This window comes from Lynx canadensis, chromosome B1, assembly GCF_007474595.2.
Source record: "Lynx canadensis isolate LIC74 chromosome B1, mLynCan4.pri.v2, whole genome shotgun sequence".
Classification (NCBI taxonomy): Eukaryota; Metazoa; Chordata; class Mammalia; order Carnivora; family Felidae; genus Lynx; species Lynx canadensis.
Window position 1 is genome coordinate 146755236 of NC_044306.2, and position 15642 is coordinate 146770877.

Consider the following 15642-nt stretch of genomic DNA (forward strand, 5'->3'; position numbering starts at 1 on the left):
GCACGAAATCACAGAGACAAGAAAGCAGGTTGCATTTCAGGAACTTTAGACATTTCAGTAATGAGAAAAGAAAAAGATTGGAAACAAAGAGGAATTTTATCCCAAATGCCACAAGGAGCCATTATTTCTGCCTAGAAATGTCATTGTCTAATATTTGCTTTAAGAGTGTGTATGGAGCAGCAGTGAAAAGATGATTGTTCTAAAGATTAAAATGGATAATAAAGATAAATAATAAGTATACTGTAAAGCACTGTCCAGACACTGTGTCTTATTTTTCTTAGGTTGTCACCATACTAAGTAACGCTCTGACCTCCTGTACCAGTCTACTTTCTCAAACCCACCTATGGCTTTGTGCCTGGCTAACTGTTCAGTCTGTTAGGCAGACTCCCAATGGCATGCAGACCAACCACATCTTTTGAAGTTGTGTGTCCTTTGTCTAATGTGCTGCTCTACAGAACTCAATGGGACAAGGGTGCCACCTCGTGTTGCATCACTGACTGTTCACAGTCCCCAACATGCTTTCTTTTCACTTGAGCTACTTGTGGATGCGGCCACTGAAGCTTCCCCCCGGTTGTAATTTGGAAAAGAAAATTGTTAACAAATGTTCTCACAAATGCAACAGAAAGGGAGCCCAGGACCTTTTCAATACAGTGATAATGCTAATGCCTGAGCTTTAGTAGATTAATTGCTATATGCTGGAAAATGCTTAGCCTATGTCCTTTAAATTCCTGCTATCATTGTTTTTAACAGAACTATTGTTAAAAAAAAACCACTTATCTTTAAAAATACAATGGGAATTATAATCTAGGAACTGAAATAAGTTAAGAAAAACCTGCTCTGCTCAGTCTCATAAAGGCTCATACTCAATAATAAGTTCTGAGAAGGGATTCCAAGAGGTTTTTTGAAAGCACATTCCTTGATGTCTGCAAAAGAGGCTGCAAGCCTTTGCAGGCAGACCAACTATTTAAACTATTTTCAAAGAATTATTGGAGAAAGAAGTTTCCTTAAATTCCTGGAGAAGGACCATGCATGGATTCTTTTTGCCTCCTCCTCCCCTCACTTCTTCACAAGCAGCTTTGCTTTATTTTTCTCCTCTTCTAGCTTCATTTTCTCTCATATTTACTGAAAAAAAAAATGAGCTCCCAATACCTGGGAGCTTATTGCTATTTCTTAAAGTATAAGCCAGTATATTGCTATTGTACACACATGGTGAATATGTAATACAAATTAGCATCTGTCCAAGAAAATAAAACCTAACTTTACTGAAGACTTTTCCATGTATTAACTCATTTAATCCTCACCAAAGCCCACTAATATAAGAAATATTGTTCCCATTTTAAAATGGGAAGTTGAAGCTAAGAGAGGATTATATAAGTTCACACATCTAGGAAGTGGTGCAGTCAGTTCAAATCCATAGCCATTATGCCCATAATCATTACGATTTATTGACTCTAACTATAAAACCTCAAACCAAAAGGATATACCAGTACCAATGACCTCATAAGTACAACCAAAAGATGATTAAGTTAGGGGCACCTGGGTGGTGCAGTCAGTTAAGTGTCTGACTCTTGGTTTCGGCTCAGGTCATGATCTCACAGGTCATGAGATCAAGCTTCCCTGTGTGGGTCTCTGCACTGACAGTGCAGAGCCTGCATGGGATTCTCTCTCCCCCCCTCTCTCTGGCCCTCTCCTGCTCTCTCTCTCAAAATAAATAAACTTTAAAAAGGAGATAATCAAAGTATGTGTAAATGTCAACACAACATAAATTTGGAAATTAGATGATCATTTTGCAGTAATGGAAAGCTTCAGTAATCAAGATAATGTGGTACTGGCATATGGATAGACATAAAAATTAATGTAGTAGAATTGGGAATTCAGAAATAAACCCATACATCTATGGCCAACAGATTTTAGACAAGAATGCCACAACTCTGTGGGGAATAGTCTTATCAACACATGGTACTATGACGACTAAATAGCAACATGCAAAACAATAAGGTTGGACCTTTACCTCACACCATATACCAAAATTAACTCAAAATGTAGCAAAGATCTAAATGTAAGAGCAAAAACTATTAAACTTTGTCAAGAAAGCATAGGCAAAAATCTTTGTGATCTTGTATTAAGCAATAATTTCTTAGCTATGACACCAAAAGCACAAGCAACAAAAGAAAAAATAGACAAACTGGATTTCATCAAAATTAAAAACTTTCATGGCTCCAAAGGGCACCATCAAGAAAGTGGAAAGTTGGGGTGCCTGTGTAGTTCAGTCAGTTAAGCATCCGAATCAGTTTGGGCTCAGGTCATGATCTCACAGTTTCATGAATTTGAGCCCTGCATCAGGCTCTGTGCTGACATCATGTAGCCTGCTGGGATTCTGCCTCCTTCCCTCTCCCTCTGCCCCTCCCCCACTCATGTTGTCTCTGTCTCTTTCAAAATAAATAAATAAACTTTAAGGAAAAAAACAAAAACAAAAACAAAGTCAAAGTTCAACCCACAAAATGGGAGAAAATGTTTGTAAATCGTATATTTGATCTGTATCCAGAACATAAAAAGGACTATTATAACTCAATAATAAAGTTAAATAATGCCAATTTTAAAATGATATACAAGTGATCAGTAAATACATGAAAGGCTGCACATCATTAGTCATCAGGGAAAATGCAAATCAAAACTATAATCAGACACCATTTCACACCCAATAGGATGATTATAATAAAAAGATAGATAATAACAAGTGTTATAAATGATAGAGAGAAATTAGAACTTTCATACATTCCTTGTAGAACTGTAAAATACTGCAGTCACTTCAGAAAACAGTATGGAAGTTCCTCAGATGGTTAAACATAGAATTACTATAGGATCTACCAGTTCCATTCCTGGGTATACACCCAAGAGAAATGAAAATATATTCACACAAAAATGTGTGCACAAATGATCATAACAACATTATACAAAATAGCCAAAAAGTGGAAAAACACAAATTTCATCAATTGGTGAATAAATAAACAAAATGTGGTATAGTTATAGAATGACATATTTTTCAGTAATAAAAAGAAATGAAGTGATGATACGTGTCACAACATGAATGAACATTGAAAATATTATGCTGGGTGAAAAAAATAGTCTCAAAGGAACACGTACTGCAGATCACGCTTATAAGAATTGTCAGGAATGGATAAATTGATAGAAACAGACAGTAGATTAACAGCAGCCTAGTCTGGGGAAGATGAGGAGATTGAAGGGTGACAGCTAAGGGATGCAGATGTTTTTTCAGAATAATGAAAATGTTCCAAAATCAACTGCAGTAATGAATCCATAACTGTGAATATACTAGAGGCTCTTGAGAAGTATAGTTTAAATGGGTGAATTGTACAGCATGTGAATTTATCTCAATAAAACCATAAAGAGCAAATTGTATGTGATGGTCACTTAGAAAAATTTTGCCTTGAACACAGAAGCAGAGATTCACATGCTGATTCTGAGAGAATATCATGAGTCAAATGTGAATGTAAAATATTGCAAGTCTCTAAGCCTCATGGAGCTGCCATTCAGATATGTATTAGAGACATTATTGGTTTCCAAAAATAAGAAAGTTAATGAGCAAACAAAGGAAACATACATAAAGTAGTGAAACTGCTGCAAAACAATACCTTGATGATATTGAAGATACAAGTTCATGCAGATAAGTCATTTCCAGAGACAACTAGAGTTTACTTTCAGGTTCCCTTTGCAATGGGAGCAAAGAGGAAATTGAGTCTATATTCTTGAGCCACAAATAAAGCATTGGTAAGCTTGGAGAATTTTCAACTTCTTTAATCAATTTTAAAATTACAACAAATAGAGAGTCAAGAAGTTGTATTACTTCAGGAGAACTCCTTGCTCTTGAATTAATATTTGGAAATCATAAACTGCTAAGAAACACTTTCATTTCAGTGATACCTTAATGATGTAGCATGTAATACCTTAATGATGAAGAATTGCTTTTGAAAAATATTCAGTTTTACTTGGAAGAACCATTCAAGAATTCAAGGCAGAAGTTACAAGGAATATTCTGAGTAGATATGTAGAATATTTATATATAACAGTAGATTGAGTAATATAGTATATATAGTGGAATTTAAGGTAAATTCCATACTTATGTTATTTTTTAGGTTGCCATACTTAAAAATAGATATATACTTAATGAAGGCAAGAGATCCAGAAGGGAAGAGAAGGGCTGGGGGAGATGAGATTGAAGGGGTGATGTCTGAGGATACATACATGTATTAAGACGTATACATGAATATATATATATATATATATATATATAGAACCTTTATTCACTTTATATAAAATTTAATTGGAAGTTATTGCTTTTTAAATTTTAAGTATGAACTGATATTCAGTTATTAAAGATTTTGCAATCTAAAGATCTTTAGCTATAATGCTGCAGTCACAAAAAATCCAAGTCTCTCAGGGGCTCACAACAACAAAGATGTCATCTTACTTGTCATTTGGGAGTTAGCTCTGTGCTCTACATTCTCTCTCCTTCAAGATCCAGGTAGAGAAGGGGCCTCTGTGTGAAGTTTTGTCATTGTTACGGCAGAGGGAAAGGGGAGAGAGCAGAACCTAGGATGGCTCTCAGACCTTTGGATCAGCAGTGGCACACATAACTTCTGCTTCTGTCCCATTGACCAATGCATGCTCCCGGTGATACCTGATATCACTGAGCTGAGCATAATCTTTCCACAGGAAGGGCACTGCTGGTCACATGGCTGTGCCTGACATCACAGGATAGGGAATCATCGACTTGTCACAGAAAGAAGCAGCAAATATGTAAAAACGATAGTCTACCACCACAAATCATAGAAGCTGAAGAAAACCTTAGAGATCATCTGTTTCATCTCATTCAATCTCATTGGTGGATGAAAAGTGGGAGGCCCAGAAAGGGAAAAGTGATTTCCTTAGCTATGTAACTAGCTGAGGCCAAATCTCTGATAATCTCTCCCTATAGTAGGATTCACCTTTTCGTTTACATGAACAATCTATAAATGAAAAACGAATAGTGGGTAGACCCAACTATGAACCTGTACAATAGAAAAAGAGATGCCAAGAGTAACCACTTTCAACCAGCAAATTCAAATTTATTCTACTACCGATAAGTATCATTTATATCCAACAGGGTACTTGAATAGAAAAAGAGAAACGACTTCTATTTATTTTTAGATACAAGTCAGGTCTTAAAAATTATGGAGAAAATGTTATTAATTCAGATTAAACTTTAAAGTGTATTGTGTCACACCATGTTGTGAATAGCAGAAAAAATAAATAGTCTTTCCATATTTGTAAATTATTATCTGATTCAGTAAAGAAGTCCCACATGATTGAAAAACAAATGAAGTTCTGACATCAGTCTTTGGGTTTTTTTTCTCTTACTTGCTAAGGTATGTGAAAGTGTCAACCGACGTCATGTTGTAACCACACCTACTCATCAGTTGCAACCATAGAGCAGCTTGCATATAAGAGTTTGGTAAAAGTCAGTGAAAGAATTCTGAAAATCAAATGGCTATATAAAATTCACAATAAAAAACATGATATATTTTATTATTATTTATAAATCATGTACTATCCATCCTTTATGTCAATAAACTTCATAATAAACTTATGAATATGTATATATAATTTTTTCAGAGAGCTCAGCAAGCACTGAGAATACAGAAAGCTTCTGATATTCATCATTCTTTTTATGCTCATACATTTAAGAACCTGCAAAGTGTTAAAGATCTGTTTCTAATTCTTATGGCAAGTGCAAAAATGTAGCCTCCTTAAGGGATTAAAACCCAACAAGGACAGGGGTGCCTGAGTGGCTCAGTCAGTTCAGCATACTCTTGGTTTCAGCTCAGGTCATGATTTCACAGTTGCAGGGTTTGGGTCCACGTGGAGCCTTGAGTGGGGCACTAACAGTGCGGAGCCTGCTTAGGATTCTCTCTTTCCCTCTCTCTGCCCCTATTCAGCTCGTGCGAGTGTGCTGTCTCTCTCTCTCTCTTTCTCTCTCTCAAAATAAATAAATCTTTAAAAATCCAACAGAGGAAGTAATTAGCATAAATATAACTATCATGCAAAGCAGTATGAGCAGCCAAAAAGAGGAGCAAAAGTAGGGGCACCTGGGTGGCTTAGTTGGTTGAGCATCTCACTTCTGCTCAAGTCATGATCTCATGGTTCATGAGTTCAAGCCCCACATCGGGGCTCTGTGCTGACAGCTCAGAGACTGGAGTCTGCTTCAGATTCTGTGTCTCCCTCTCTCTCTCTGCCCCTACGCCCAGCCCAGGTGCACTCTGTCTCTCTCTGTCTCTCAAAAATGAATAAACATTAAAAAAAAAAAAAGAATGTCATTTCCTCAAGTCATACACAAAATTAAAAAAAAAAAGATTAGTAAAAGTAGTAATGAAGCAATGTTCTAATGTACTTTTACTAGAAACTTCAAATCTAGAATTAGAAATTAGAGTTATATACATTCCTAGTCATGAGAAAAGCTTTATTACAAACTAATAATTAGAATTAGTGCTTATCATAGTGTCTTGTGCATAGTAAATAACCAACATACGTCTCTTGAATTGTGCTAAAGGTAAATGTGCCAGAAAAAAATGAAATGAAATGAAATGAAATAAAATGAAATAAAATAAAATAAAATAAAATAAAATAAAATAAAATAAAAATCTGCAAAGCAACAGAGATTGCCAAAGATTGGGTTTAAGAAGAGGTCTACTGATGGGCGGCTGGGTGGCTCAGCCAGTTAAGTATCCAACTTTTGATTTCATCTCAGGTTGTGATTTCACAGTTTAGTAAGTTTGAGCCTGTATGGGGCCTCTGCACTGAAAGCAAAGAGCCTGTTTGGGATTCTCCCTCTTTCTCTGCTCCTCCCCGCTTGCACTTTCTCTGTCTCTCTCAAAATAAATAAATAAACTTAGAAGAAGAAGAAGAAGAAGAAGAAGAAGAAGAAGAAGAAGAAGCAGCCTACTGATAATTAGGCAGTATAGCAGCAAGACGCATGGAGGGGAGATGATACCCTAATAAGCACACCCAGGTAAGACAGATGGTAGAACCAACTAATCTGGAAGGGCTTAGGTATTTGGCATCCTCAGATATTCTGGAACTGGGTTCTAACCTTGAACAGTTTCCTCAAAAAAGCAGGCTTGAGGAGAGATAGAGATAAATTAATTTGTCTGGCCCCCCATTTGAAGTTACACTGAAAGAGAAACTTCAGGCTTTTTTTCAGGGCTTCCAGTTTTATATGCTTCATGACATTTCAGGGGTCTCCCAGACTCTCCCTTTAATATAGTCTCACCTCAGGGGTACCTGGGTGGCTCCGCTGGTTAAGCGTCTGACTCTCAATTTTGGCTCAGGTCATGATCTCAGGGTTGTGAGACTGAGCCCCATATCGGACTCCATGCTCAGCATGGAGCCTACTACCTCTCTCTCCCTATCTAGAAAAAAAAAAGTGTATATATATATATATATATATAGAGAGAGAGAGAGAGAGAGAGAGAGAGAGCCCCACCTATCACGGATACTCTTAAAACCCACAGATAAAGAATAGCTTTTAAATGCAGATAGTCGGTTGAAATTCAAATTAGCTTCATAATGAACATAGCCAGACAGCAAATTAAGTGTCAATGATAGATTCTAAGATTTGTCCTAGTTTTGATGGGATGAATAGACAAAGAGAAGAAATCTTGAATAATCTGAAGAAGGAAAAAGACTGCAAAAAGAGAAATCTGGGAACAAGGCAAAACTTTTAGCCTTTACATTTTGACCTCAAGAAAAAAAAAATAGTGAGCACTAGGTGTTGTATGTAAGTGATGAGTCACTAAATTCTACATCTGAAGCTAATATTGCACTGTATGTTGAGTAGCTAGAATTTAAATAAACTACAAGTGAACCAAAAGAAATTGTAGACTGTTATTTTACAACATAATTACAATGTTATTATAGTATAGGTTTCATAAAGATTTTTTGGTTTTTATCATGTTTAAGCTGAGGAGGCTTCCTAGGAATTTAATTAAGGTATCAAAATGAGTAGATTGATTTTGTTTCCTTGATTTCCACAACAGAATGACATATTTATTGTTCTTTTTTATGATATGATATGATATGATATGATATGTGGAAATAAGATGCCATCATGTGCAGAGTCTACTGCACTTAAATGATTAACATACAGGGGAACCTGGGTGGCTCAGTTGGTTGAGTGCCCAACTCTTGATTTCAGCTCAGGTCATGATCTCTTGGTTCATGAAATTGAGCCCTGCATCCAGCTAGATGCTGACAGCTCAGAGCCTGCTTGGGATTCTCTCTCTCCCTCTCTCTGCCCCTCCCCTACTCAAGCTCTCTCATCCTCTCAAAATAAATAAGTAAATATACATTTAAAAAAATAAATAAAAGATTAACTTACACAAACAACAGAATTTAACTTGTTAAAATGAATAATAAAAATGGCCTTGACAGTTTAAAAAAACAAAAAAGTAAAAGTACTATATATTAAAATGCATAGGATAAACTCAGTGCATCTGGAGGGAAATTTAAAAATTTAACTGTATTCATGAGGGCTGGGAAAAGAGGAGAAGGGGATTTAAATTTGTTAAGTAAATATTCAAATTAGAGAGAAGAGAGAGAAAACCCAACAAAATAGCTCCAGGAAGGAGCTATTCCTTACACTAAAGAAATAGCAAAGAAACAATTAAAAAGAATAGACAATCTGAAAGCTAGTTTTGAAAAGGCTAATAAAATAAGTAAGTTTTTGGCAATCAAGGGGAAAAGATCAAAGAAAGAAGTCACAAAAGCCATATATTAGGAATAGGTGAAGAGGAAATCCTTAAAATCACAAAGTAATAGTATGCCATTACTTTTTATATATTCCATATTTCAATAGATAGTATCCATATGATTCTAAACTCGAAATACTCCAAGTATATATGGTAAAAATTCTCTTCCCCACCATATCCTCCAACTACCCTGCATCTTTCCCAAAAGCATCTTAACATTTGTCATTTATTCATGAATGCTTCCAAGGACATTTTACTCATTTACAGATTAATATAAATATGATTTCTCTTACCCCTTTTCTCACACATAAAATAAATTAAAGTGGTGTGGTTTAAAGGATTCTTCAGGACAAAATTTACAGGCATGCTTCACAAAACTTTAGAGAAACAGATCATTCCAATCCTATACAAGTTGTTTCAGATCATAGAAAATAGGGAGAATTACACACTGACACCAATGTGGATTGGTTCATTCAGTACCTATTTCACCTCCTTAGAAACCATATAAAACATTGCGTTTTCTCAGAATCTCTCGTGCTTAAATTCCAGACGTGATTCAGTCTCTGCTGTGTAACTTAACCCATATGAAACTTCAATTTGGAAGAGAATCAAATGGGGAGGGAGGCAGGGTCGTGGTATCTACTAGGCTGCAAGTGTATCATGACAAACCCAGAGCTGGTTCCTGAGCCAGTAGCTAGCAGCAGTGTCCTAACCGCAGATGACTTCATGACTAGCAGGAAGTAATGTGATTCTGGAACTGGCAATAGAAAAGTCTCTGGATCCCACCTGATGGGTAACTTCCTACATCATTGGCTTCCTGATTATACCAGAGATGGCAGGCATAATTTTTCAAATTTTTTAAATTCTTGATTGCATCACTGGCATTATCTATCTTGATGACCCAGTTCTACAATATGGATTTGGGTGTAATTCCTGAAAATTCAGGTAAAAGTCCCCTTCAGCTCTAGTGATATATCTCTAAGTAAGCCATGTAATATCCTATAGGATAAATCCCTTTTTGTGTAGCAGAGAATCTGTTGTCTTAAACTGAATGCTAACTAATATACTACTCAATTTACCTTATTTTTATTTTTTTTAATGTTTAGTTTGAGAGAGAGAGAGAGAGAGAGAGAGAGAGAGAGAGAGAGGTAGAGAGTGAGCAGGGGAAGGGCAGAGAAAGAGGGGGAGAGAGAATCCCAAGCAGGCTCTGCACTGTCAGCACCGAGCCTGACATGGGTTTCGAACCCATGAACTGTGAGACCATGATCTGAGCCAAAACCAAGAGTCAGATGCTTAACTTACTGAGCCACCCAGGTGCTCCAACAATTTACCTTAAAACTAAAACTGGACAAGGACAATACAAGAATGGAATACTGTATGTGAATGCCATTTTAAATACAGGTGCAGAATCCTAAATAAAAAGTTAACAAATCACATTCAGCACTGAACAAATAGAGATAGAGGTGGCCAAGTGGGGTTTATTCCAGGAACTCGAAAATGACTCAGCCTCAGAAAACCAATTAATGTGATTCACCACATTAACAGATTAAAGAAATAACTTATGATTGTTCCAATTAACGAAAAAATGCATTAGAAAAAGTCAATACACATTCATGATTTTTAAAAGTAACAAACCAAAAATAGAAGAAAGTGTGCTTAACTAAAAGTCATTTTTTAAAAACCTTCCACAAACATCATACTTAGTGAAAAATAAGAAATTTTATTTTTAGAATAATAATACAGAGATGCCAACTAAAGCCCCTGCTTTTCAAAGATGTAATGAAGTTCTCAGAAAATGAAGTTAGAGAAGAAAAACAAATAAAAATTATAAAGAAAGGATTTTATCCATATTCTTCTTTGTCCTCATTGTGTAGCATTGTGTAGCTTTCATAAACAGCATCAATCACCTTTGCCGACACCCAAACTTCCTTTTTATTTGTCTAGTGGCATGAATTGCCCAAATGGCCAGTTGGTTCTGCGCACTTTTTTTTAAAGTTTATTTATTAATTTTGAGAGAGAGAAAGAGAGGGAGCATGCACAAGTTGGGGAGATTCAGAGAGAGTGGGAGAGAGAGAATCCTAAGCAGCCTCCATGATGTCAGCCTGCTCAATGTGGGGCTCAATCTCCTGAACCTCAAGATCATGACCTGAGCCAATACCAAGAGTTCGATGCTTAACCAACCGAGCCATCCAGGCACCCAGGATCTGTGCACTTTCAATTCAATTAAACTTTATTAATGTTCTCTGATGAAACCATTTATTTTAGGTATTAAGTCTTCTAAACTAGTAAGAACTAGTGTTCTGAAGACAAGATGCAAAAAATTTTATAAGTACAGCATTGGGTATAATTTTGTGAACCACCACTTCAAAACATTGCTTCTCAAATTTGTGCATTCTGGCTGTGAGAAAAACTGCACCACACACTGGTTGCAGGTTTCAAGCACATAATGCCTCATATGAGACAACATCCTAGCCTCTCAAGGTATTGCATTCCCACCTAGCACTATAAGTTGATATTTAGAAGTACATTTTGACAATGTAGAAGGTGAATGGTAAGGGATAAACTATTAAATATAAAAATCAGTTCCTTGGAGTCAGTGCTGTGTGGAATACAGTGACCATAAATAAGACAATCAGAGACTCCATGCAATAGTGGTGCTAACAAAAGCATGGCAGGCCAAGAAATCTGATCTATACTCTTTCTAAAGACCTGCCCTCCATCTACTCTACTCCAGTTTATGGTATTATAGCAGAAAGATGCTAGTGGTGGCCCCCATGATCCTCACCTCCTTGTATTCATGCCCTTCTATAATTCCCTCGCCTGAGTGTGGGCAGGACCTGTGACTTGGTTCTAAGCAACATACTATAGCAAAGGTAATGGGATGTCATTCCTGTGATTATATTATATGGTAGAAGGTGATGGATCTCATTTTTGTGATTACATCATGTTATTAAAGACTCCAGCTTAACACACTAAAGTTAGAGATTCTCCTTGCAGGTCGGACTGGCTACATAATTTGTGGGGCTCGATGCATAAGCAAAATGTGGGACTTTTTATTCAAAAATTGTTAAGAATTTCAAAACTGCTACAGAAGAACATTAAACCAAGTGTGGGGCACTGTAACCACAGGACATCTGTGACCACGTAGAATACAAGCTCATAAAACCAGCTCTGCTTGTGGTTTGATGAAATAAGTGCCCATGTTCATGAAGACTGTATATCAAGGAAATGTGGACAGCTTCTGGACAACAGTCAGCAAAAAACCAGGGCCCTCAGTCATATAGCCAACAAACTGAATGAGCTTAGAATTGGATTCTTCTCCAATCAAGCTTCCAAATGAGAATACAGTCTGTTCAACACTTTGCTTGCAGCTTTGTGAGACCCTGAGCAAAGGACCCAGTTATGTCATATGCAAATTTATGACCCATGGAAACTGTGAAATAATAAATGTGTGTTGCTACAAGCTGTTAATTTGGTGATAATTTTTATGGAGCAATAGAAAACTAGTGGATTTATGACATAAAAGGTTGAGGATAAGTTGTTCTGCTGCTGTTGGTAAATTAGGATTAAGTAATGGTGAACAAATCACCCTACAGAAGTAAACACTGACATTGTTAAGTCCATATATAGTCTCTATTCCTACAGGATGGCCATTTTATCCATGAGCCTATTAAAAAAGTAATGATGTGTCTATGGAAAGAGGTTGACCCACAGTTAAAGGAATTGTCATTTTGTCCATCTGATCAAGATACTCCTTTATGGGGGCGCCTGGGTGGCGCAGTCGGTTAAGCGTCTGACTTCAGCCAGGTCACGATCTCGCGGGGTCACGATCTCGCGGTCCGTGAGTTCGAGCCCCGCGTCGGGCTCTGGGCTGATGGCTCAGAGCCTGGAGCCTGTTTCCGATTCTGTGTCTCCCTCTCTCTCTGCCCCTCCCCCGTTCATGCTCTGTCTCTCTCTGTCCCAAAAATAAATAAACGTTGAAAAAAAAAAATTAAAAAAAAAAAAAGATACTCCTCTATGGTAAGGGCTTTTTGATGAGCATTGATTCAGGACAATACTCTTCTGTTTTAGTTCCATTAAAAAGGGTCTATCCATGTATTTTACTTCTCAAACCCCCTTGTTTCTAAGATTATACTCTTCTTTCTTCCAGTTCCATTAGCCAATGACCATGAGTAAGTCTGGATTTGTGGCTGATAACACACCTTTCATAAAAATTGGAAAATGATCTGAAATACTAAAAATTACACCCATTGGTCCTTAAGCGCCAACCATGAATGAGGTTGTAAGGCAGTAACAGTTGCACTTCCCCTCGGCACCAACAAATCATTTAGATGAATCTATTAATTAGAGTCAAGTATGTAGGTAATAAAGAATTTCCTGTGAGTCCCTAGATGAGGCTGAGGGAGAAATGACAGTGTTGTAGAAGTTGCATAGTCAGAATGTGGGTCTTCTGCAAGTTACTTGTGCCTCTAGACATTCTTAGGTATGGTTCCATGTATATTACTTCCGTTAGATGATGGAATACTGGTGGACATGACCAACTTTTTGGTTATTTTGATTTTAAAATATGTTGTTCATCATTGGCAGCTCCGATCAATACTTACTTGGTCTCATGGCAAACAATTTACTGTCTACCATTATTGTAATCATTCCAATTTACCTCTATTGATTGAGTGCTTCTAATTAGCCTCAGCCAATCTACAATCTCTTCATCCTCACTGAAATGAGGAGAGTATGCTGGAATTCTCCTCTACAATGTATTTCTCAAGGACTTGGTGAAGGGGTTGTCTTCTGGATCCATTTTAGTAATATAGCTAGGAATGAGGAAAGCAGAATGTATATAACAAATTAATCCAACATTTCTACCTCCTAAATCTTTTAATTCTTTTCTCCTTTCTTCTTTGTGGTATGTCAATTTCTCTTAATATGAGATATTGTCTAGATTTAAGTCAACCAAAAAATAAAACAACTAAAACTGCTCCCAGATGTTTAAGCTAGTACATTGGAAGTCAAATTCCTCATAAGAATACCTGTATAGGTAAACTCAGTTAAATCTGAAACTTTAGTCTTCCTTTTTATTGGTCTAGAATGCTCAGATTCCATGCTGATATGTATTGGTCATATTTCTTGTAGCTAATTTTAAACTTTTGCCATAAGTTAAAATTTTGAAAATGTCATTTTTTTTTAACTCTTCAGCATATTTAGAAATGCTCCCAGCCTCCTACGGGTGCTCATCTATATCAATCAGGATTTTTAGTTGGAAACAAAAAATAACCAAGCTCAACTGATTTAAGCAAAATGGGATATTATTAAAAGGATTTGGGGTAGCTCATGGAATTATTAGGAGGCCTAGACAATTAGAGTCAAGACTTCATCAAACAGCAGTCGTTGCTGCCCACAGTGCAAACAGATGGCTTGGATACTAAATGCCATTAATAGCATGGGTCCTAGTACTGCTACAAAACTTAATCTTGCTGCAATGACCTACACAGCTGTCCAGAGTTCCTCTCATCTAATGCATGGACTCCCAATTCCAAGTACAGAACCATGATCACATGTCCACACCCTAGGTCCAAGCAAAGTTAAGAAAGTAAGTACTTGACATTTCAGCATTTTATGGTGGAAAGTACACTCTGTCTCCCATCATATTCATAAAATGGGAAGTTCCCAAAGCATAGGAAGGCAAATTACTTGATGAACAGCCAAAATGAATGATAAATGTCAACTATGGTTAAATTCATGTGTAGATATATGTACTCTACGATCCCCAAATTCTGCTGCTAGAGTTTCTAAAGAAATTCTCATGCATGCCCAAGACAGAAACAAGGATTTTTTTTTTTGAAACAGTGTATATAATAACAAAAATGTGAAAAGAACTCAAAGGCTATTAGAATTACATCAATAGGTTGTGATATGTAAATTTCAGGTCTCTTTTTTTGTTGTTCAGGTATTGAGAAACTACTGTGTCAGATATAATGCTAAACACTGTGTACAGAGACTGGGGTGGATGAGACGTTTACAAATATGAATTTTTAACAATATTGCCTTTAGGACTGCTCCCAATGGAGTGGGAAGATAGACACATAAGTATATCACCAGGACATATGCAACATATCGAAGACTCAAATGGATCATGTACATGGTACGATAATGGTACAGTGAGAAAAATATAATTGGCTGCATAAGTGGGAGAAGTATCACAGAGAAAAAAGATACATATGTAAGTGAGGCCTCAAAATGTCTACAAGAGTATGAAATAAATGAGGAGAGATTCATTCCAGGCAGTAAAAATTTTATTGTAAAGTCACTAAAATTTGTTATATATAGCATAGCTCAACATACACAAATCAATCAATGTGATATACCACATTCACAAAATGGAGAATAAAAACTATGTGATCATCTCTTTAGATGAAGAAAAAGCATTTGACAAAATTCAACATCCATTCCTGATTTAAACGAATGAAGTAAGTATAGAGGGAATGTACCTCAGCATAATAAACGCCATAAATGGCATGCCATAGCTAAGATCATATTCAATGGTGAAAAACTGAAAGCTTTACCTCTAAGATCAGGAACAAGATAAGGATGCCCATTTCCACCATTCTTATTCAACATAGTACTAGAAGTCCTAGCCAGAGTAATCAGGCACAACAAAACAAAACAAAACAAACAAACAAACAACACGAAATAAAAGACATCCATTTTGAAAACAAAGAAGTAAACCTGACTGTTTGCAGATGACATATTATTATTATATGTCAAAAACCCTAAGGACTTTACCAAAAACTATGAGAACTAATAAATGAATAGAGTTGAAGGATACTTAATCAGTATA